Source organism: Octodon degus, unplaced genomic scaffold (genome assembly GCF_000260255.1).
Source record: "Octodon degus isolate 3935 unplaced genomic scaffold, OctDeg1.0 scaffold00083, whole genome shotgun sequence".
NCBI classification, from domain to species: domain Eukaryota; kingdom Metazoa; phylum Chordata; class Mammalia; order Rodentia; family Octodontidae; genus Octodon; species Octodon degus.
This window is the reverse complement of record NW_004524659.1, coordinates 2239860-2265011: the sequence shown is the minus strand read 5'-3', so window position 1 is coordinate 2265011 and position 25152 is coordinate 2239860.

The window sequence follows — 25152 nt, the reverse complement described above, 5'->3', positions numbered from 1 at the left end:
TTATACTAAAAAAAAGAAAGCTAAATCCATACATTGTGGTTGGAAGTCTCATTAATTTGGGAGGAAACTAAGACCAGATATTGAAGAATGTAGGATGGTTTTTATATGAGGGACAGAAAAGCATCGGAGCTGACATTATAGTTCCCTGCATGCTGTATGGCCTGTAAATTATGAGCTGGCTGGTGACCAGGCCCTTGCGCCCTTGCTCTGGTGCCCTCATGCCCAGCACACACTCCCCCATGGCTCAGGCTGTGCCTGCATTTCAACTGCCAACCTCCATTATCAGAGGTTCATAACTTGGTCATAAAAGCTGGCTGCATGGCTGGTGCTTGGTATCTGAGGTCTCAATTCGATGATGTCCCTCTGGGGACTTCAAAAGTACATTTATTGGGCTGAAAAAACAGTACATATTTTCTGAGGGACAAGCAAGGGGCATGTGCTTGAGTGGCATCATGTGTGACTGCGCAAGGAAGGTCCAAGAGTGCGTGCGTGACCGTGTGCATGTGGGACCATTGGTGTATGATCCCACTGAAGAGCACATGCGTGGATACAGGAGCATTTGCATGGGCATGTGGCTCTATGTATGTGTGTGTGTGTGTGTGTGTGTGTGTGTGTGTGTGGAAATGCTGTATGTGTGTCCAGGAATGAATGTGTGCATGTCTTCATGCGTGCATGGATAGGAGCTATGTGGGTGCATGTACGAGTGTGCATGTGTGTGTGTGTCAGACATTGTGTACATGGATTGTGCATGCATATAAGCATGCATGTGAGAACGAATAAGTGCCTGTGCTCCTGGGGTTGGTGGTGTTACAGGAAGGGAAGAGTTTTAATATTTCTATAGCTATGTCAGTTAAAAGGCAAAGCACCAGTTCAGGCTCTGGCTCTGTGTGGAAAGAGGAGGTCCCAGACTGCAGAGCTTTTGGACTGGAGTGTGTGGAGCTGGAGGAGCTGGGTAATAATAGCTCCCATGCCGAGAGCTTGCCATATGCCAGGCAGTGTACTGAGCATGCAAAAGACCCTGCTTCATCCGTTCTGTGGACTCTGCAGGGAAAGCTCTCAGTATCTGAGTTTTGCAGGGAGGAGATGAAGATTCAAAGAAGTGGAGTCGCTCACTTGCATCTGCGCAGCACTGCAAGGGCCTCTAGGGTGACAGGGACAATGAACAACCTGTGCAGCCCTTGAGCTTGGAAGGCAACTGGGGACCATCCAGGGCTCTATGGTCACCTGTCAGAGGTTTCTGGTGTGGCCACCAGCAGTGCTGATGAGTGAAGTGGGAGTGACACTGGAGGTTCCCTGGCCCAGCAGGGCTCTGTGTAAACAGCCTTACATATGTGATCTGGGGTCCCTGAGCAGTGGGGAAGGCTGGGACCAGGCTCCGAGGTGGTCTCAGGGTTTAGTTTCCCCCTATTCCTCCTAACTTACCTTCTTCTTTATATTTCTAGAGTTTCCAGAGGAAAAAATGACCACTCTTCTCTGATTCAGGTGGGACTAGATTCTGGGGAGGAGCCAATGGTCTGGTTCAGGACATTAACGGGTCATGATGGGAAGCTCCTCAGTGAACCCCTCCTTTGGAGTGGGAGGTTGCCCCTTGCCTGAGGGAGGGTGTGGCACAGATGAATGATCCATGTCCTTTCGACATGTACACTCCTGTAGAGTTGTGCAGGGAGGTCCACGGCCTGCACACTCAGCCTCAGGTCACAGCTGCAAACTCTTGGCCAGGTCCAGGCTGAGTAGAAGTTGGGCTCAGCCTGACTTCCCACCAGCAGGCCCAGGAAGTGGGGAGGACTCATGTGGAAGGCACTGGGAAGAAAGGTGAAAGGATGGGACATTTTGTGTGGAAAGAAAAGCGAGCCTGGATTTGGAGCCCTGGGCACTATGAGCTCAGGGCAGTGGGCTGCCACCAGCAGGGTATGGTGGCCCTGTGATGACACTCAGTGGTGCAGTCTTTTCTGGGACCATGCTGGAAAGACTATAAGGATTCTTTCCCAAGGACTTGGCCTCTGGTGACAGAGGTGTGGCTGCATGGGCCACAGATGTCATTGTTGCCATGTTCATATCCCGGGGGGGAGTGGGAAAGCCCAGAGAGGGTGGGCTGAGGTCTCATAGCAATAAGGGCCCCAGGGGGTATGGGAAGAAGATATTCTGACCCCTGTCCATGCATTGCCTTCAATAGTGACTTAAAACCTTACCAGGTCTGGGACTCCTCGAGGAAGACCCTGGGCTTTGCTTAGCACTTGTTCTGCTGCTTTGTAGGGAAGAACAGGAAAGTCACAGTGAGATGCCATGGCACCTGCAGAGGCAGGTGGGGCCCTGTTGCCTGCCTCTTCCTTTACTGGCTCATGATGGTGAGGCTTGCAAAACAGAAGGAGCTCAGGGAAAGCTGCTTGCCTCACGGCCCCTTTGGGTAGCCACAGATAAGAAGGGCCGTAGAAGTCCTGCAAGTCTGGAACTTAGGCCAGGCGGCCAGGCATGCAGCCCACCTCACGTGGCTCTCCACAGCTGGAGCTGGGGGGCCCTGCAGGAGATGGAGCGCACGTGCATGGGAGCCAGCCAGGATAAAGGGCGATTTGTTGGATTAGAACCAGAAATGGCAAATGTAAGCTTCTAGGGGCTTATCTACCTTTTAATGTAATTGTGAGACAGAAAATTTAACATTTGCTGTGTGCAGGCCGAGCCAATATGAAAACCTAATCAAGGACAAATGTCTGCACCCTCTGCCCTGTTCCCTTCCCGTGACAGTGGCCTGCAGATCCATCCAGGGTTGCATCTGGAGGCAAAACCTAGAAACCCTGCCAGTCAGCCCCATACTGGTGATTCCACAAGCCATATTGAACTCCTACTATGCGTGACACACAGCTCTGGAGGGAGCCCTGTGGAGGGCCCCTATCCCCACCATCACTGACACCCCCACCATCCTGCTGGGAGCTCACTCCTGGGGAAGGTCCAGTCTTTCTGGTGTTGCCTCTTCCATCTCACTGTGTTACTGTCCTGGCAACTTTTGTCCCTTTTCTTTGGAATCTTGCTCTGTAGAGGAGAGAGACCAGGAGAAGCTATAGGGCCCTGATGAGAAAGAATCCTCAAATGGCCCTCAGAGGGATGGCCCCTATTTGAAGGTGGTCTGGGCAGAGGTTGAAGTCACTTTCTCCTACACAAGTATTTGGCACTCTGCAGATGTTTCATAGGTCTGTACAGCCAAGAACCTGTGTCCAGGAGGATCTCAGCATCTTGAGAGGAGACTTTAAAGTCCATGGGTAGTTTTATCACCAGATGATCAATGAAGTCTCTCAGGTGAAATATAAGCAAGGTGGTCAGGGGTACTGGTATCTGTCCTGTGAAGAGAGTTCTGGCAGCTCCCTTTCCTTAAAGGGTTCCTTAGTGGGTTGGAGATGCTCACTCCCTGGAGTGTTTTGGGGTAATGTTGATGCCTACCTTCAAGGCTTAGGACCAAGGTCAAGACCTTTGAAGAGAGAGTGCCCCATTTACTTACCAGGTTTCCCCAGGGTACCCTACTGGCATCACCTGGCTCCACAAAGGGCAATGTCTAGCCTGACCATAAGGCCATCACCCCAGGTGCTTCTTAGGGGACATCCTTAATCCTTTCCTCCTTGTCTGCCAAGGATGTCTCAGATTACCTGGTACATCTCCATCAGAGTGCTCTAAGGAGTGGATTGAGGGCCTGGCATGGCTCATTGTGCAGGTCTCAGTCAGGACTAACCAGGCATTGTCTCAGAAAGGAAGGAGCTAGGGCCAGCAGGAGTAAGCTGGGGCCAGCTGTTTTAAGAAGGGAAGCTCTGATTTGCATTTCTCAAATGACCAGCGATGTTAAACACACACACACACACACACACACACACACACACACACACACACACTTGCCATTTGTATTTTTTCATCTGAGAGGTTGTATCAGTTTATCTTCTCATTGCTGGGACAAATGCCCAACACTCAAAATGAAGGAAGGAAAAGTTTCTTTAGTTCATAGTTATTGGAGGTTTTAGTCCATACTCAGCTGGCTCCAAGGCAGAGCAGCACACGGCAGGGGGCAACCTTTCCGGACAGGGGCAAAAAACAGAGAGAGGAAAGGGAGGGGTAGCGACAGCTCAAGCAGCTAGCTTCTCGCCCTCCTTACATTGTAATGCAGATTACCTGCCCCAGGGCAGGCGCACATTCACACCCACAATAATCAATTGCAAACTCCAGAAGCTGCCCCAGGACTGCACGAGGCTCTGGGGGGACACCTAGACACAGGGCATAACAGAGGTGCATCTCCCTAGTGTAAGAATCTGAAAGAGTAAATAGGGTCTGAAAGGTGCAAGGAGTACTGTAAAAGGGAAAGAAACTATTGAAAAAGAAGGAACAACTGCGATGAGGGAAAGGAGAAAAGAAAGGAAGAAGGAGAAGGAAGGGAAAAAGAAATATATATATTAGCTTGGCTAATTGTACTGCTGGTTTCTGCTGGTTTATTAAAAGGAGCAGTTAATGCTTAATTTTTTCCTCCCCTTTTTAATTTTTTGACCAATCTTACAGACTTATAACTGGCAATCTGAACAACTAATTTGAAGACAACAATATGCAATGTAATAGCCACTGTGGAATTCCTAGCATTTTGTTTAGTGAAATTCTGTATCATTTCTAATTTTTTAAATGACTTTTTGTGTTTTCTTAAAAAGAAGGGAAAAAGGAAGCTCTGTCCATGGAAAATGGCAGTGGTCAGCATAGACCTGACTCAGCCTTGCTCTACCCTGTTCTCTGGTGTTCCAGCCTGCAGTCCCTTGTCCCCATGGGGTCTCTTTCTGCCCTGTGCTAGGGGATTCTCTGATGCCTCTGTCCTGTCCTGGGCAGCCTGCTCACAGCCTGTTTGCTGATCCAAGCTCCATGCAGGCTCCTGGTCTATAACATCGATCAGTAAAGATGTGCTTTTGTCCTTTGGAAGTGCATAGAGTAATACACAATTTCTTTTTTCCTTTTTTTGGAGGACCACTGGTCCTGAAATGTACTCTGAAGTGAAAAGGGGGGTTTGCATTTCAAGAGGTTTAAGATAACCTGCTTACCATATGTACTTTATCAAATTGTGTTTTCTCCAAACATATAGACGTCTTAACTCCTGGTACCTGTTAAGAGAGATCACTTTTGGAAAGAGTCTTTGTAATTATACTAAGGATTAATTTCTAGATGAGATCATCCTGGATGTAGGGCTCACCGTATCTCCAACTTTTGATGTCATGTGAAAAAGGAGAGGGAAATTCAAACCCGATAGGAAGATGACCAGGTGAAGCTGAGGAACCGGGGGTGATGGAGTCCCCAGCCAGAGACTTCTGGGGTCCTCAGAAGCAGGACGAACATGAAGAGACCTTTATAGAATTGGAAAGCTTGCAACCTGGCAAACATCTTAATGTTGGATTTCTGACCCCAGAACAGCAAAGATAAATTTCTGCTATTTCAAGCCAGCCAGTACATCTCACTTTGCTGCAGCAGCCCCAGGAAACTGAGTCACCATGTGTCCTCTTTGCAGATTTACAGCTTTGAATGTATTGAAGGTCCAGGCGAGTCCCACCACAGGGGTGGCGGTATCTTACCCAAGTGCCTGAGACTGATCGTCTCGGAAAGCAAAGTTTGAGATAAGGGCTATGTGCACGTGATTGATTTTGGAGATGGAGTCTTGGTGAAATTTCTGTGGACAACTGTGTCTTTCCTTTCTGCAGACCCTCTGAAGCTCCATACAGAACACACTTCAGAATTTTCTGGCTGAGACATCACCCCCTAGTCAGGAATTATTGCAGGTGTTAAGTCGTCCAGAGTCCCAAGTGTGGGTGTGTACAAGAATGGCTGGGGGGCTTCCTGGGCGGCAGCAGAGGGCTCCAGTGCAGAGGCAAGTGACTGGAGGGTGTGCGCCGAGGCAGGCACTGCAAGAAGCTGGTTGCTTTGGGAGCAGCTAGAGCCAAGAGGCTGGCTGAGATCAGCACCAGGTAGTGGTTGTCAAATCAGGGCTGCCCCGCTTTGTGAAGCTTGGAAGTCATTCTTGCTAGCGTACCCTGAAATCCCGAGGCATGTGGGTCAACAGAACATTTCCCTGGCCCCTCAAGGAAACTACAAGAAATTGCAAACAGGAACATTGTTCGTGGTATCTGGAGTATCTGTCACTCACTGGTTCACTCAGAACTTTGCTAATTTAGCAAAAATTCTTGGAGTTTGGTGGGCCACGTTCCAGAGCAGAGCTGTAAGACAGAGGGAGATAGGCCTGTTCTTCATCCCAGCCCCAGAGAGGCTCGTGATCTGGGGCAGAGCTCAGGAACAGGTTTTTCTGATGAGGGCTAGACAGTGTTTCTGGCACTGTGGCTCACAATCTTTGTCAGTGGTATAACCTCCAAGCAGCCTTGGATAGAATGCAAGCGAGTGGGCATAAGAGTGTTCCGATAAAACTTCACATACTAAAGTAAGGACAGGACTATGAGCCATAGTTTGCTGAACTGTAGTGCACGAGACAGGTTTTGGTGCAAGAGTTGGAAATTCACCAGTTGGAAAAATAAGATCAATGCATTCTGGATAGGCAGCTTTACCCGAGAAAGCAGCCTATATGCAGGAGAATGAGGCTTTGCATAAATTGTGCAAAGAGGAAAATTCAATGTTGCAAGAAAAAAAAGATAACATTCTCAACTAGCAAAACTCAAGGCAAGATTCTCCAGGAAATATTTCAGAAGAGACAAATAGTTTTAAAAGCAGATTGGAGGAAGCAGAGTTAGGACACTGCCCCATGCCTGTGCCCTAGAGGTTTCAAATGGATGTGAAGGGCTGGTGCAGAGGCCTTCCCCTGGGCTAGGGGTGGGTGGAACCTCACAGAACCTCTCCCCCCCTGCACCCCACTGCTTGCCTCAGCCTCCTGTCAGTCTCATAGGCCACTGCCCCTGAGCATGGTGCTAACGAGCTGGGCACCAGAGCTGTCCAGTGCCTGTGACGTTACAAGCTGCTTGGGGCCGGTTGGTGGTACGCTTAGCATGCAGCTGGGGTGAGCTCTGCCGTGGTCACCCTTCTGCCAGCCCCAGGGTCTCTGGCCTGTGCCTGTGGCCACAGCACAGGCTTCCCTCTCCTATGGGTGCCTGATGCCCATCTAGCGGCCAAGTGCAGCTGACGGAGTTCTCGCTGCTTATCGGGGACACGAGATGTGCCAGCCGAGGGCCTTCAGATGACAGCGCTCCTGGCACCATGGCCTAGGGGTGGGCTGTGCCTTGCTTCCCAGGGGACAATTTCTGGGGTTTGAATTGAGGAGCTCAATTTATTCCAAGATGCTTCTCTCCACGGAATAAAGAGGAGTATGTGGAGGGTGTTAGGGCAAAACAAAGGAATCTTGCTTTCCTGAGCTCATGAAGCATGACCAACACTGACTCCAGAGGTGCTAGGGGCTGGATGGTCTCTCTCACAGGCCTGGCAAAGAGGTGGTACTGCAGCAGCAGGTTCCAGGTGGGTGTCCTCTAACCCAGGTCAGTCCTGATATTACTTACCTGCAGATGGTGTCTGACCCACAGTGAGGCTCCATTCCTAAGACTTATCCTCTAACTCAGATATCGATCCCTTTGTAGGGCTTGCCCTGTCCTTTAACCAGTGAGTGTTGGATTCTTTGAAGTTCAGTGCATGGTAGCCCTCTTCTCTAGCTCGGTTTTCATGGGCTTCTGCCTAGGGGTCCCAAAGACATGCCAGCTCAAGGTCCAGGGCATTTACCTGTGCTTCTGTTAGTCTATGCTTCCCTCAGTCCCATCCTTAGAGTCCATCAATTTGTTCAATAGACTCACATACCTCAGGGAAACACTTGTCTCCTGGTTCATGATAAAGAACATATTCTAAAGCATGCAGGGGAAGAGACAGATGGAGTACGGCAAACTGGTAGGGACATGGAACTTCTGTGCCCTTTCTGGAAACTCCTCCCTCCAGAAACCCTCTTGTGTTTGGCTATAAGGAAACTCCCTGAGCTTTATCCTTCTGGGTTTATATGGAGACATTATTCATAAGCATGATTGTTAATAGACTGGGTGGGAAACGCAGCAAGGCCTGTCTGCCATTCTTGCTGGCTGTGTCTCTCTGCGCAGTCTTCTTCCTTTCAGGGTATGGGGCAGCCCCCCTCTGGACTACAAGGAAGGTCTCAGGACCTATTATGGCTCAAAGGTGGGTCAGAGAATTTATTCATGGCTAGCAAGATAGAAAACTGGGTAAGAATAGTTTATGGGACTTGTCTTGGGGAAGAGGAATTCTAGATTTCAGGCGCTGACTTGGGGAGGGAGTGATGAGCCAGGAATCATGGATGAACCCAATACATACATACATATACATATATGTGTCTTAACAGAACAGTGGGTGAGGTTAATGCAAAAGAAAGGTCAGTGTCAGTTGTCACAGAAATGCCAATGGCAAGCAGCCGCTAAGCCTCTGTGGCACGCAGCTGTAAGTGCATGCTTTTGCCTACACAGCAGTGCATCAGCTGATGGCTTTGCTGACAAGGGCCTGCTCTAGCAAGCCTCACTCGTGCAGGTGTGGCTTCTAGGACCTTCAGTGTCTTTCAGACCGACTTGGCTCTGTTCCACGTGTTTTCTCCTCTAGCAACTTGGCCAGGCTCATTCTTCCATGAAGGCAGAGGGACCAGAGAGTGTGGCTGTATGGCCTTGGAAGGGGAGCGATCCCCGCTAGACGGCACCTCTTCATGGGACTTGCTGCACAGTCTCTTGATTTAGGCACAGCAAGTGGTGAAGGGCTTAGGGCCATTTTGCAACTGGTCTCCTTCAGGTGGACTTCCCAGCGTGCAGCATGACCTAACAAAAGGCCTGCTTCCCGGATAAGAATCTCTGGGCACCGTAGACAGAACCTTCCCTCTAACCCAAGTCAGTCCTGATGTTACTTACCTGCATCTGGTGTTGGACCCCACAGTCAGGCTCTGCTCCTAAGACTTCTCCCTTTAACTCAGCTGTAAGCTCAAGCTCCAGGGCATTTACCTGTGCTTCTGACAGTCTAAGGCTCCCCCAATCCCATCCTTAGAGTCCATTGATTTGTTCAGTAGACTCACATACTCAGGAAACACTTATGTTTCCTGGTTCATGATAAAGAATATATTCCAAAGTGTGCAGGTGAAGAGATGGACGGAGTGACCCTTTCTTCTCATCCTCCCTACCAGGCACAGTCTTGGCAACCTGGCTCACTGTCAGTTTCCTCAACCTCCATGCCTTTAAGGAATCTTCTGGAAGGGAGATGCTTGCAGGAGGTCAATTTTATTTCCCCACCCTCTCTCCAGCTCTTCTCATGGGGACCAATCACTGGAAGCATTTTTAGTGTACAGCTTCCCACCCAGGCTACCACTGGCTTACCCAGCACACATCCATGGTGCGGTTCTGCCGTGTCTGGAGCACTTTGTGCAAGGCATTCTGGGTGCTCCACATGCACTGCTTCATTCAGTCCCCCCAGCATCCTGTGAGCTCCTCTCTATCCTTTTACTCAAGTTGGTCAAGCAGTGGAGCAGCTTCCAAGCTAGTTCATGGCTGAGTCAGGACTTAGACCCAGGCTGGTTTGACCATTGACACAGGAGAATTCCATACCCCCACCCTAGGGATCGAAAGACTAAGACCCTTTTAGTTAAATGACAAACTCCTGCTTCTCCAGCCTGGGAAGAGTTTGGCAGATGAATGTTAAAGTTTCATTTTTTTTTTTTAATTTTTTCTCTTCAAGTTTCCATCTGTTCATGCAGCAACTGAATTTATGCACATTCAGGCGCCATCTGTGACCACAACCCCACTTCCAAATCCGAAGCATTTTTCCTTTTTGTACTTGACATGCGTGACGGCATGGTGGTCCAGAATAAATCACTTCTTCTGGATTGCCAGAGTTCCAGGGACCTCTGCAGGAATTTTCCTGAGGAAAGGGGCAGGAGGAAAGGATTTTGCTAAACTGGGATTTTGTTTCTTAAATGTGGGCCATTTCTTCTGGCTGACATTTGGGCTCCCGTCTGCTGGTTGTGTTTCACACTGTCTCTTTGTTGTCTCAATTGAGAGCAGACCATGCACACCACTAGGCTTCTCCATGAGTGTGTGTATGCGCATGCACATGCGCATGTGCGTGCGTGCATATGTGTGTGTGTGTGTGTGTGTGTGTGTGTGTGTGTGCATCCCCGTGAGCCTACACTTCAAGAGCTTTGAAGGCTCTTCTCACTGCTTTTATCTGTGAGGCCCTCATCACTGCATCCAGCCTGGCACTTGGAGACAGCTGACCTGGCTTGAAAGATGGAAGAAGTGGTGGTTTGGTGGTTTTGCAACTTTTAGGCTTTTTTAAAAATAAGGTTTAGAGAGGCCAGGAATGAGGCCTTGATCTCCAACCCCCACCCCCATGATTTGTTTTAGAGTATGAAAGCTGAACTTAGGAATGTGTTTCTCTCCCAAGCCCTTTCCTGAACTGCCTAACAGTTTTCTTTCATTACTACGGCCAGGTTAAGGCCCCCTTTTTTCTCTTTTCTTGTCACTTCCACCCACCAGCCTTCCATGTGCTGTCACTGTGATATTTGTGGCTGGTCTCTCAAGTCCCTGAGGGTAGATAACGCGGTCCCACCTTGATGCTTCTTGGTGCACTACACGATTTCCTTCTCCCCATCTTCCCATTTCCTACTTTGCCTTGTCCAGGAGACTGCCCCTGCCCATGTCTCTGACCATGAAAGCAGATGCCCTGGCATTCTCTGAGGGTCAGCCTGAGGTGACAGGGGATCCTTTCCATGTCTTCCCCAAGTGTGTCTCCTCTTGTGCACCATGCCCGGGGTGGTAGCACTTGCTGGATTCAGAGGGCACCCTGAATAGAGTCTTACACATGCGTGCTTGGTAAACTCTCCTTTTCTCAGCAGGTGAGGGACTTGTTTGTGGGGAAGGTGTCATGAGTGTGATGCCCACTGGTGAGATGGAGCTGTGTGATGCTTTCCTGTGACGGTGTGGGGGGTTGGATGATGCAGTCTGCACAAGGAGTTCAATCCAGGGTCTGGCACCTGCCAATCCCAGACCTGCATTTGTTCTTGGCATTGTTTTCTGGATTGGGGACTAACAAGGGAAGACAGAACAGAAAGGGGACAGGCAGGCAGTAAAAGCTCAACATCATGACTTGTATGAGGTACCAGCACTGGAGGGCACTGAGTACCTCCTAAGGGCAGAGCACTCTGGTCCTCAGAACACTCTCTAGGGAGATGTAACGCAAGGAGCAACCAAGTATCCCTATGACCTGTTTTTACTTACTTATTTTAGTACCAGGAATCGAATCCAGGACCTTGTCCTTGCCAGGCAGGTGCTTATGCTGCTGAGCTATCTCCCCAGCAGCCTATTTTTAGAGTTGAAGAAATTTAGGTTCAGAAAGGTGAGGTGACCTGTTCTAAAACCACTTGGTCACCAAGTTCTACTCAGCCACATCTTCCAAATACTGGTTTTCATCTCACATACTCTAGAGAAAGCTTTTCTGGGAACGCATCAGCTGCTACTTGGGAGATTGTACCTCCCCCTCGGATTTAGACCTAACCCCCAAGTTAGTGATTTCAAGAGGTGGGGCCTTCGAGAAGGGAGCAGACCTTGGAGAGGAACTGCATGGATAGGATAAACTCCTTTAAACGAAGTTAAGACTGATTTCTTTTCTCTCTGCCTTGATTGGTTAGGGTGAGAATCTTCCAGCCCCCTGGCCTTGTGTTCCACTATCTCCAGAACTGTGAGAAATAAAGCTCTGTTGTGCATGAGCCACCCAGCCTGTGCTGCCCTATTCTGAAAGCCTGGATGAAGTAAGGCAACTTGTGAATGTGCCCCCTTCCCTGGGGCCTCTCAGAGTCACCTGTGGCGTTTGCACTCCTCATGTGCAGAGTAGCAGGGCACAGGGTCTAAAGTATGAACTTTGAAACCAGAAAGAGAGACTTTGAAGGGCTCCTAGTTCAGTGACCCTGGACAGTGGCAGTGTTTCCCATCTGTTATATTTCCACCCCATCCTGTCCTTTAAGACCGTGTCAGTGGTCACTTCTAGGAAACCTTCCAGTTCCCCTGGCATTCTATCTTACATGCTCCATGGGTCCCCTGAAGGATTGTTCTGTCTACTCCCAGGCTGGCTCCTTTTCCCTGGACACCCCTCAGGTTGGAGGCTGTGACAAAGGTCTCATAAGGGCCCATACAACTGGCAGCAGCAAACACTGGACCAATGGGTTGGTCATAATCTTGAAGCAGCAGGAGCCTCCCAAAGCCCGCCCTGTTGCCTCCAGTGTTGTCAGCAGAGTCAGCACCCTTTTCACTGTCCCTCAGCACAGAGGCCTGCCAGCCCTCTGGATAGGCAGCCCTTCCTGCAGCAATGGGCCCTTGAGCATCTGGATGTACCAATCTGCCACCGGCTTGCTGGGGGGACAGCTCAGAGAGGCAGGTCAAGACATACATTTTCTTTTAATTAGAAACTAACGAGCCATGGCCCCCAGCTGGTCAGTGTTGTCAGGGTCATGTCCTAGCAGCTGGAGGCCCAGCCCAAGGCTGTCTGTGCCAGGACTTCTGGGGAGATGGGCCATGGCTGCTGAGTGCCCATCCAGCTTTCACTCTGTGGAAGTTCATGTGCCAGGTCCCAAGCAGGGCCCTTTGGTAGGGCCATGGCACCTGAGTAGGAAGAACTTGGCTGAGCTCTTGGGGTAGGAGAGGCTACCTTTCTATCCCCTGCCTGTTTGTGACTTCCTCTTGGCAAGAGAGGCTTGAGGTCCTCTTCTTCCATGTTTCTACATAGCTTGGCTTTTGTAATGAAGGCTTGAATATTTCATGGCTGTGGTGTCCACACATGAGCCTGAGTACCTTGGGCAGACTGCAGTGCCCTAAGTACTATGGTCATATGCCTATCCTTTCTTTATCAATGCCTTCTTTAGAAGCAGTTATAAATTCTTTTACTGCAGTGTTTTTTCAGATTGGGTTTCCTCTCTATGTTTCTGTAGTTGATTCTTTACTTCAGATGCTATGAGTTCTGAGAATTCTTTTCTTATTTCAGAAAATTCTGCTCTGAGTTCCTCTATAACTTTCTGCTGTTGCTTATTTACTATCGATGCTATTAATTCATCCATTTGAGCTGAGCTAGTGTCCTCTGCACTTGTTCTGGGTGGGCATTGGGTTTCCTCCATATGTTTCTGCATTTGATTCTTTACTGCAGATGTTATTAATTCAGGGATTTCTTTTTTCATTTCCAGTCTGAGTTCCTTTATACCTTTCTGCAGCTGTTTCTTTATCTCAGAAGCCATTGATTCATTGATTTCGGCTGTGTGATTCCCACTTTGTTCTGTGTTAGTGTCCTCTGCACTTGTTATGGGTGGGGTTGGATTTGGAGATTGCATTTTGTTCCTTCTCACTGGTATTTTGTGTAGCACTGTCTTCTGACCTTTGTTGTAGAGCTTTGGTGCAGTTATAACCTTAGCACCTACTGAAGTTCAGGTGCAGATCTACAAAATTTGGCTGTATCTAGCTGTGCCTGGCTTGGGTCTGGCTGCTCTGCTCAGCTCCTTCCTGATGCTGCCCTTGGGAGTGAACCTGTTGTGCCCCTCTGGCAAGATTGCTCTACTCCAGGACTAGCTGGGTGGTTCTGTCCCCTACACTCTCTGCAGGGATTGCAGCTGCAGGGTTTCACCTCAGGCCTGTATGCTAGGCCTGAGCTGAGTCTGGAGGGGACAAGGTGGAGCAGGGAGGAGAGGCAACTCTCCCACACACTCACCGGGCCTGGACTAGGACTGGATCTGGGGGTCCCCAGAATGCGACAGAAATTCTCATGTGGCAGGCAGGGTGGGGGGGTGCTGTGGAGTAGTGGGGGGGGGTCCCAAGGGGATGGAAGAGGGTCTTACCCACGCTGTGCCTGGGCTGGGACCAGCAGGTCCCCATGCCTATCCTTTCTCAATCAAGACAGTGGTGATAGTTGCTGGGGACTTTCGCCACTTATAGGACAAATGGAGGAGAGTGACATGCCTTCAGCTGAAGACCAAGGACTGCCTCTGCATCTCCAGGGATCTACCTCTTTAGGAGCAACCATGCCAATGCCTCTGGCGTGGTCTGTGCCTAGATGTCCCCTCAGAACCTCATGCTGTCATAGGGGTTTTTCAGAGGTGGCTGAATCCAGAGTGTGTGATTGATTCCTAGGGCAATACTTGGGGTGTGAAGTATTTTGTCTCAGCAACAAAAAAAGTCACTAAGGCAGCCTCTGAGCTGAGCCACAGGTGGTGTCTGGTCTGCCTTTTCTTGGATGTGTTGCCTCTCTCTCTTGGTTTTACTTTTTCATAAAGTGGAACAATGACAAAAACACCTAAGTTCTTGTGAAAAAAAAAAGCTCAGGAAATCATTATGCAAAATGGGGACAAGCTTTATAAATTATGCCACACTGTTTTATTATTGAGTGGATGGTTGTCACTTGGCAGGGGGCAACCAAAGATGGCCGCTATTGCAAAGGAGCAGAGGCACAGTAGTACCGATGGCTCTTCCTGGTGAGATTGGATATTGTAGTTGGGGGGGGAGGGGAAAGTGACCAGCAAATAAACCAAGACACATTTAATCAAGTCAGTGTATCACTAAGTGGGGCTTTGGGGCTGGAATAAGGCCACTTGGGCATTTCAGACCCATCTCAGGGAAGTGGGGTCACAGTGTGATGGAGTGCAGAGAGGGGCTCACTGTAGGTGCTGCACAGTAGGTGCTTCAGATTCCTCCTGGCAGATGCTCTCTGGGTCCTCATGGGCTGGCTATGCACGGTGGCAAGTCCTGGACATTGCCAGGCCAGGAGGTAGGTGCCTGGTCAGTTCTGCCATTTCCAGATGGGGACATGGAAAGGGCCTCTGTGTAGGGGCCTGAATCTCTTCCCACCTTGACATCACCAAATGGTCCCCAGCTAGGAGGCACTATAAGACAACAGAACCCTTGCACATTGGTCCTAAAAGGGCCCCCAGAGAGCAGAGCCCAAATCTCTCAAAGTTATTAAAAGGGGAGAAGTCTGGATTTTAAGTCCAGAGACCTTGAGCTTGGCTCTGCCCCTCATGAGCCTCAGGATCCCCCAGAGGAGAAGGAGGAGGAGGAGGAGGAGGAGGAGGAGGAGGAGGAGGAGGAGGAGGAGGAGGAGGAGGAGGAGGAGGAGGAGAGATTTGTGTAGACAGTTGTTAAGAGCCTTGTTATTGGTGACATGCTTATGTTCATAAAAAAGAGCCATTAAAAAGAAAAAAAGAAAGAAGCATGGTGAAGTCTTGTCAGTCATCATTTTCCAAGTTTTCAGTGTATTTTTTCATCAGAAGACAAAATGTGATTAGACCATATGTTGGGCTAATTGTTCTCTAAACAGAATTTAAACATTTGAATATGCTCGCGAGAGTGAGGCAAAGTGAGGGAAGCAGTGGGAGTAGGTGGGGGGCACATTCTTTTCCAGGGGGTGATGCAGGAGGGCGCCCTTGGCCCTTAAGCCCTGGGAACTGCCTGGCCAGTAGGGCCCCCAGCATGGGGGGAGGCTTTCCTGGCCTGGATTGGGTTGACCCATGGCTCCAGCTTCATCCATTCCCTCTGCAGATATAAATGGAGAGCTCAGCCCAAGCCTGGACTAGAACTGGGTGTTGGGGATCCATGGATCATGAAGTCAGCAGAGGTCCCCGCACCCACAAAGCCTGAAAGCCAGCTGGAGAGGCAGTCAAGACATAGGGGAATTGCAGCTGAGTGACAAGAGTTGGAGTTGGAGGGGCCACAGCAGAGCTGGGGAAACTGTGTGAAGGTTGGAGGAGTCTAACGCCCAAGCGCAGGCCCAGGAGGGGAGAGAGCCAGGCCAAGAGGAGCAGCAAGCAGCTTGTGTGAGGGATGTGCAGGAGGACGGTGGCTCAAGAGGGCCTGGGGGAGGGTGGGTGTGCCAAGAACCGAGAGAGCACTGGAGAGGAGAGCTGATGTGGACTGGGCTCTGGATCCCTGACCACAGTGGGCAGCTCCGGCTTGGCCCTGTGTGGTGAGGAAGGACTGAAGAGTGAGAGGCAGGGACGCCACATGGCATCTCTGGGCTTCAGCCCCCTGATGAACTGTCAGATTGGCGGAGGATGTGCACTCTGCTGTCCTCTGTCAGCTCCCCACTTCAAACCAAGGGAGACCTGCTGGCCACCTCAGGCCAGGGTGTGCTCCAGATCTTGGTGCATAAGATGGCGGGTGCTCCCTGAGTGCCCCAGCCCCTGAGGACCCACCTGTAGGTACAGAGTCTAGATGCCTGGGTATAGATGGGGTACCAGAGGTATGGGGAGGGCAAGGGGTAGAAAATATTGTTATTCAGTGAGGCAGTGTCATAGGCAGGATCAGAACTTATGTATGCCAACCCCTGGCTTGCTGTGCACACCCATTTCCCAGTACTGGACAGTGAGTGCCTCTTTTGTGACCTGGCTGCTGTTCAGCAGCTGTGTTGGATGGAGCTGAGGGAGGAGGAAACCTTCCTCTTCTGGTCCAAGATTGCAAAACACTAGGGCGTCAGTTGCAGGAGCCTGCTTATTCAGGACAAGCTTGGGACTGCAAGTTCTGCCATGGTGCAGGCGGAGACAGGAGGCAGTACCCACTGCCTCTCCAGGGATGGAAGCCCAGGAGAGAGGGGCTCCAAAGAAGGTTGGTGAATATAAGACCCTGGGGAACAAGTGACAGAACAGCCCAAGAAGGGCTGCTTGGAGACAAGAGCCCCACCTGCCAGGCTGGGATGCCCCCAACACCCCCTCCCATCAGTCATTGCAGCCCACCACCCTGTGGTGGCTGAGATGAAGGAGGACCAACAGATGCGCTCAAATATGGTTTGGTTCAAAGAATGAGCTTAATTAGGCATTTAAGCCTGTAGCTGTAAGTCCAACGCTTTCTCTCTTGGTGTGTGATCCAGGAATGTTACTGAGGATCATTTATAGAGGAATGTTCAGATAGTTGGAACTTACAAAGCAGATGGTCCTATTGTTAAATTTGACCTTTCACCTCCACCTCCTGGGTAGGTGCTGGGGTGCATTTGCAGGCTGTCCCTCCATGCAGAGCAGTAGGCGCCCAGCTAACCTAGATCCAGGGGGACAGTGTGGGCCTCAGACACACTCTGGGCCAGTACTACTGTGTGATGTGGTGTCGAGGTCCCTGGCCAAGCAACGGAGCTCCTCTTAGCTACCTCCACACTTCAGGTGCCAGCATCCGGGCTCTGCTTCCTTCGCAGGCTGAGGCTAGAGCTGTGTCCCAGGTCCTTCACCTGGCCACTGCTCAGGCCTGGGAAAAGGACCATGTGTGGCTTCTTATCCCCAAGAGCTGGGGCTCACAGCGGAGCTTTTAGTCCTGGGTGGAGGGCGGGCAAGAGCCTTGGCACATGCTGAAGAGGCTACCTGGGAACCCTGAGTGGCTTCCTCACCCACACATCTGGTCCTTCTGTTCAGACCACCTTTTCCTTCCCTGCCCATTCCTGTGTTACCCCTCTCTGTCTCTCTTCCCAGCCTCTCCTCTGCCTCCATCTCATCCTCTTGGTCCCCTTCTCCCCCTCCCACCCCCCACCCCAGCAGCCTTTCCCTTTCCACTCCAGGCCAGCAGGGGTGTGCACAGGGCGTGCTCCCAGCCCTGAATTACCTGTCTTGTCCCCGTGTCCCTGTGATTCCATTTCTCTCTTCCTGTCACCCTTCCAGCCCCAGCCCCAGTGCTTTCTCACGCAGAGATAGTCCCCTCACAAAGAAGAGCTTTGGTGCTGTTGTCAAGAAATACCTGCCTGCTGTATATAAATCACAACCTACAAGTCCCAGGAGGTGGAGATTCAACCTCCACAGGCCCAGAATTAAAGGGTGCTGAAGCCAGAGCACACACACCCATGAGGGAAGCCCTGGGATCCAGCCCAGGGTCCTCAGCAAGGGCAGCTCCCCGACAGCCCCACTGCTCAGGGGTCACGCATCACTAACAACCTGCTCCGTTCACTGCCACCTATGAGCTGTCATCCTAGAGAGGAGTCTGGTGCCCGCTCTGGCCTATACCTCCCTTGGAGATTGGCCCCAACACCTTTGAATCAAGCTACAATCCCTGCCCTTTGACGATTTTTTATTTTGAGAAAGGAAGAGCCGTGCTTGATCTCTAAGTTGCTGGGATGGGGTCAGCCCTCCTGCTTCAACCTCTCAGGGTGCAAGGATTACAGTCAGGAGCTACCATACTTGACTCTTGGGGCTCTCTGTCCGGGGCTTGTGCTGCACCTCCCTGAGCTTCCTCTGGGTATGAAGAGCTCACGTAAATGCAGGTACAAGCCTGAGTGGCTTTTACCCCTTGCAAGAGGGCACCACCCTGTGAGGTGTCTCCAGGATCCCTCGCAGCATGATGTGGGCAGCACTGAGAGCCCTGGAGCTCCCAGAGAAACCACCCCATAGATGTGTTCTCCAACCTAATAAGGCCCATGGGTGGCCAGATAGCTCAGCAGATTAAAGTGCCTGCTGAGGCAGACACCCGGGATTCGATCCCCTGCGTGCTGTGCCGGCCCCGCCATGGGGCACGTTGAGATGGCCATTGGGACTGGGTGTGTTGGTGCATGCCTGTAATCCCAGTGCTTGGAAGCGGAAAACAGGAGAATCATTGCGAGCCTGATGTGTTTAGTGTGACTCTGTAGACCCTGTACTAAATACTATTATATATATATATAATATATAATATATATATATATATATATATATATATATATATATATATATATCCCATCCACTGTTGTGTGATACAGTAGCAGACTGACTGGAGATTCATTGTATTTACGGATGTTCCATGCAGGGTGCTGAGTGCTGGGTGCGGCATTCCAGGTGAAATGCTGCCATGGATGGGGATGAGCCTTGCCAAGATCCAGCTGAGATACGTCCTCCACTCCAGGGAAAGGAAACTGAGGCACATGACTAATTTGGACTGAAGTCTCCCCAGCCTTTACCTCCAGGCAGAGAGGCAGCCCAAGTATCCCCAGGCTGTATCTTCCAGCATGAGGCAGCTCACACCCTCCAGTGCCACCTGCCCCTGCTGTTGCCTGGTGCCCCATGGAACATGCAGCGCAAGTGTGGATGTCTAGCTTCCTCTCTGCTCCTGCCTGGGAATGGTGGGGCCTGGAGGCAAGGTTGCCCCTCACCTACCAGTGCTGTCTTCATGCCCCCATATAGGAGTGGAGGGCCAGGGGAAACCTGCAAGTTTGGGAAGCTGGGTTGGGGGTGCCTGACAGTTGTTCTGGGGAGCAGCTTCTTTCGCTGCAGTTTGGCTAGGAAGTGACAGGGGATGCAGGGCCCAGTTCTGAGCACCAATAGGCAGGGATCCAGCCAGTCCTCCCTTAGCTGTCCCTGGGCTTTGGAGGGGTTCCCCTGGAGCCATGGCATGGGCAGAGAAAGCTTGCAGGACATGGTGGACAGGGACTCGGTGGTAGCAGCCATGGGCTGTTCTGCATCCTGGCCCTGTGCTTGCCCTTAATGGGTCTTGTGGAAGTTTCTGCATGGCCCCAGGCTCGTCCTGCCCCCAGAGAACCTATAAGAATCTTTCCTTTTGCACAATCCCTGGCACACAAGAAGTCCTCACTCAGTATTCTCACTGAAAGTTTCCACGGGAACAGACAGCTGTGATTGGGAACAGAGCTGTTCTTTGGAGACCAAGGCCCATCTCTGCTGTTAGCAGAAGGCAGGAATAAAGGGTAACTTATAGCTTGGGAGACACAGTGAGCTATGTAGAGGACTTCCTGGTGAGTGGCCTCTGGGGAAGCTCCTCTTTGGAGCTCTTTGAAGGCAAGAGCGATGAAGGCAGAAAGACAAAATGGTGGAGCACCTGACCTGCTCAAGGCCTGCTCCCACCTAGGGGTAGCTCGCTGAGGCACAAAGGTATGTGAGGAAGGCAGGCTTCTGTTGGTGCCACTGTGACCCATGTCTCAGCCCCTAGCGGGGCTCCCAGGTGGGTGAGGCTGTGATGGTCTCTAGACCAAAAGGATAGAAATCAGAAAGGGCTGACACTGGAAGTTCTCAGCGCAGCATCTTCTGCATCTCAGGAGAGCTGAGTCAGCCTGCAAGGACAGGTGCCCAGCCTGTGGGGATCTGCATTCTGGCCATGCGGTTCTTAGGCATGCTGTCTTAGGATTCTTGATTTAATCAATTTTGTCATGCAGGACGAGAGGAATCATGGAAGGAGAATCTGGTAACACCAGGCCTGGTGAGGGGGGTGGTCTGGGAGGCTCCTTTGAGGCTTGGGCACACAGTGACGTGGCTGAAGCCTCTAAGGACGGAGCCAGCCTACAGAGGGCCAAGGCGTACAGCCATGGCCACAGTGGAGGGTGGAGCCTTCATTCCACTCTGGGTCACCTGGGAGCTCAGTGGACCCGGGGCTTTCCCCATGGGGAATGTGGAATCCAGAGAGGCTGATGATGTGTTCAAGGTCACATAGCCTGTTGAGACTAAAGGCAGAGGAGAGATCTTTGCTTGAAGACTGCTCCCTCCCTCCCTTTTCCCTTCCCTTGCTCCCTTCCAGGGCTCTGTGTGTGTGAGAGGAACATGAATCATCAGGAGACTCGGAAAGAGCAGCACCCTGCCTCCTGCTTCTGCCTCCCAATGTGAGAAGCACGTTTCTCCACCTACTCTCTGTCGTCCCCCGGAGATGGGGCTGGGTGTGTGGGAGGTGCAAGCTCATGGGCTCTGCTGGTGGTCTGCTTGTGCTGACTGTCTCCTGCTGGTGACAGCGGGCTGGGCCAGCAGACATGGATTTCTGCCCAGCGCTGTGTCCAGAGGCCAGGCTGGTGGCCAGGGTTGGTTGTAAGGGTAATGTTGCTGCCGTAGAGCAGCCCTGCAAGGCCCTGCTGGGATGTGTCTCCTGTCCTCCTGCTACCCCTGTGCCAACTGGAGCTCCCGTAGGCTGTGATGGTGTGACTCACTTTATACCAGGGCCGAGAACTCCTTCTGCTGCAGACCCTGTCTCCTCCATGCCCACATGTGCTCCATTCTGCCTCTTTCATGTGGAGCATCCTTGGAATAGAAGCACAAAGCACTGGCTGGAGACAGTGCCCCCAGAAGCCATGGTCAGGTCAGAGTGGGGCCAGAGGTCATCCTCAGCCCACTCAGTTAAAGAGGGCCAGCCTCAAATCTGCTCTGTGCCATTTGCCTGACATGCCCTCCGCAGCAACCTGCTCCCTGTAACACTCTGTTCTGGCTGGTTCCCCTGTCTGCCTGGATCCTTCTTGGGATCACCTTCCATGCGACAGCCTTGAGTCCACATCCTTCCCGTGGGTCTGGGCTGGGGCTGCTGGCTGGCAGCTCAAAGCTTTATGCTGGGCTCTATGGATGAGCACCTTGAAGCAACCCCCATTCTCTGGGGCTTGAGGGGCTGATGGTGTCTGTGCCCTCCCATAAATGCTTGATCCTCCTCAGGTGTGGAGCCCCTCCTCTAGCCAGGGCATGAGCTGAAGACAGTCCAGGTTCAGGACACACACAGACACGCACAGAAGGCTTCTCAGCCATTTCCTGCAGCCCTGACAGTTGACTTTAATCAGCTGTTCTGTTTTATCCATGCTTTTTGAGAGTCCTAGATACCCACGGTGCTTTGGATAAAAGCACAAGAACCATTTTTCTAAAAAGCGCCCTCCTCAAGAAGTGACCATAGACAGTGAGCCTTGTTTTGCTTCTTAAGCAGGGAGAATTTCAAGGGGCCGTTCATATCCATGGGCAGGTGATGTACTGGACATGTCACCATTTTGACTGATGGGCTTTGATCTAATAAAGAAACCGGACCCAGGCCTGGAGATCAATAGCCGAGGGAAAGCAATTCTTAAAAACAAAATGGTAATTGCAGATGCACTTTCAGTTAGATTGGCAGAGCAGATGTCAATAGTCCTGCCTCGAGGGAGACCTCGTGGGTCTCCCTGCAAGAGCTCTTCTGAGGGAGGAACACCTGTCCCCTGTTCTTTGGAGAAACTTGGAAAATAGTTACATGTCTGGAGGAACTGAATGAAGTCAAACCTCAGTTTCCTGAATACCGAATTATCTTTGTCATCCTCAGAGAACAAAATCCTGAAAAGGGTTCATCTCTGCACACCTAGTCTCTGTCCTTCCCTCCTTTATTTCCTTGTTCTTTTGTACCATTTCACTTTGTGTCTCCTTTCCCTTCTCTTAAAGAACAAAGAACACAAGGACCACAAATAGTAAGTCTTGGGCAGGTTGGGATCTTGGGGTGACATGCGAGAGTTTGGTCTGGGGCCAGGGGTTGGGGCCTTCCTTCTGAAGGGTCCTGGGGGCTGGATGCCTAGGGATCACTGCACTGTGGAGATGCTGCCACTTGGGGAGATTGTAACCCTGGGAATTCCTGGCTGCACACCTTGGGAAGTGGCTTTGGAGGGGTTTCTGCTTGCTTGTGCTCTCTGGGGTGACTTCCAAGAGGGAGGGCATGGCTAAGGAGTACACAGTCTCCCAGCCTCTAGCTTCATAGGAGCATGAGATTGACAAGACCTCTCTCCAGGGCCTGGTACTAGGACCAGCAACATCCAGGGGAGCATGGGCTGGTGGTGACATGGGGCTTCGGGGAGAAGGGAGGCGCTCTCTGATGGAGGCCTAGGTGAAACACACAGTCCCTTTGAGCCTGCTTCTACTTCTCCTGGTCCCCTAGGTCCTGTTATCATCTCTGGTGCCTATGTCCATATTCATCAGCCCAGACATGGCCAGAAACCTCTTGGCTGGAGATTTTAGTGTACAAGTGTTTGTTCAAGGTTTTATTTCCAGAGCCTAGCATACTGCCAGGCCTGTAGTAGGTGCTCGGAAGACAGGGCTGAATGGGCAACTGGCAGATGGACTCTTCCCATGTTCTTTTAGGAAATGTGGGGCAGTGTTTCCCAAAAAACTCCATTCCCCTCTTTTCTAAGAGAGGTCCCCCACCCTATGGAAAGAGGGCAATCTCAAGGTAATGGCCCTAAGATCTTGGGATATACATATTATATGTATATCTCCTGTCAGAGGGTCAGCAGGCAGTGTAGTTCTTCCCAAGCCTATCAGGGAAAACAGTGCATAATTAAATAGCATTAAATGGACTCAGCCACATCCAACTTCATTACCACAAGCGCCTGTTGCACTTGAGTAATTGCTGGGGCTTGGCAGGAAGACACAGTCACAGGGGAGAGGCTCTGTGAGAAAGGGGTGCTGAGCGGCCTGGTGTTCTGGCCTGGCCAGGTTGGTCTGCATGTCCTCCTTGCAGATAGGACAGGGCTGTACACAGGCATGGGGTGTAGCTGGTCCTGGCCTGCACAAGAGCTCTGCCCCAGGAACCTGCAACCAGTGAGGTGCTGTACATGGGGCAGAGAGGCTGAGGCCCAGTCTGCATTTGGGCCTCCTTGGCCTCGCAGCCTTCACCCTTGCAGGGTTGGCATGGCCTCCAGGCAGGAGGGAGGACACAGCTGAGAGGTCTGCGGTCTACTAGCGCCTAGCTTTGTAGGAACATGAGGTTGGCTAGACCACCGCTGCCGGGTGCAGACAGATAGAGGGCTCCGCTGTCTTGAGGACAGGGGCTGGCCCTGTGTGGTTGTGCAGAGCCAGGGCCAGGCAGCTGGGGAGTAAAGCAGGAGGAGGCCATCCAGCCGAGAGGCCTCACATTAAGGTGCAGAGAGCATGCTGCTGTTTGATAGGGCGTGCATGGGAATCTGGATTTAAGCTCATGAATATCTCCCTCACCGAGGCCTACAATTCCATGTTTGAGATTCAACCCTGGGGTTAAATAAGTTCTTGTTCAGGTTTCTCTTAAAATGTAGATTTTCCAGGGTGTGTGGAGAATGCCTGATGGTGTCTTATCTTTCGCTCCAGAGTGTGTCCCCTGAGCTGATGCTGGCTTTTCATCTCTGCACCAGGGTCACCCATGCCTGGCCGCTCCAGGTTTGTTGAATGAATCAATGATTGGCACATTCTGGGCAGGTGAGACTGGTTTGCTAGGGTTGAGGAGGCAGGAGGATGCTGATAGTGGATTCTGTCTTCCCTGTGCTCCTTCGGACCCTGTGGAATGGGAGAAAAACCCTGTTGAAGCAATAAACTCCTCTGTATGTGGTATTGTCTTCAACTTTGCTGTGCTTTTAGATCATCCCATCAAGTTTGCATTTTTGGGAGATTGTCCAGACCAGAGGAACATCGCTTTGCTCCATGGAGGGCATGCACTTGTGCAGACAGTTAAGCTCCCAGCAGATACAGAGATGCTTTGCCACAGTGTCAGGGTACAATGCCGATAATCAGAAGCAAAGGCATAAGTTGACAAGAACATGCATGAGCTATGTGATTATGGTTGCAGCAGCCAGACTGTGAGAAGCAGAGGGACAGAGTCAGAGAGCCAAAGGGCACCTTCTCTGGCCCTGCTTCTCTTTTGCCATCCAGTGGGCCCACTGCAGACCTGCTCCGTGTCCCTGCAGGAGGGAGGAGGAAGGGCCAGACACAGGGTTGCAGGGTCCTGCCTGTTGGCTTTGCCAGCCAGCTCTGACCTCTCTGGCTGTCCTGGTCAGTTTGCTCACCACAGAACTCCCATTTCAACAGAACCTTCCCTGGGGATGGGAGAGTAGTTTGCTAATGGTCCCTACCAGCTTCAGATCAATGCAACCCCTGCCAGTTTGGTGCCTGCTGAGTTGAGGCTCCTGAGCTCAGAGTCCTGCTGGCACTTGCCTGTTTCCTGCACCCACGCTGCTGGAAATCAATGAGCTTGTCTGTGAAATCCTATAGATAGGGAGAGAGAGAGGGGAGAGACGGGGAGAGCGAGAGCGGACAGGAGAGAGAGAGAAACAGACAGAAAGAGACAGAGAGAGAGAGAGAAAAGAGGGAGAAAGAGAGGGGAATGGAGACAGATGGGGGAGGGAGAGAGACAGTGAGAGAGACAGAGAGACAGTAGGAGAGACAGTGAGAGACAGGGAGACAGAGAGAGGGAGGGGGACAGAGACAGAGATGGGGAGGGAAAGAGAGACAGTGAGAGACACAGAGAGATGGTGAGAGACACAGAGAGACAGTGAGACAGGGAGATACAGGGAGAGACAGGGACACAGGGAGAGAGAGAAACAGAGAGACAGAGAGAGACAGGGAGAGACAGGGAGATGAGGAGGGAGAGAGACAGTGAGAGACAGAGAGAGGACTGGGGAGATAGCTCAGTAGAATAAGTGCTTGCCTGGCAAGCGCAAGGGCCTGAGTTCAATCCCTGTGTTCTCCAAAGAGAG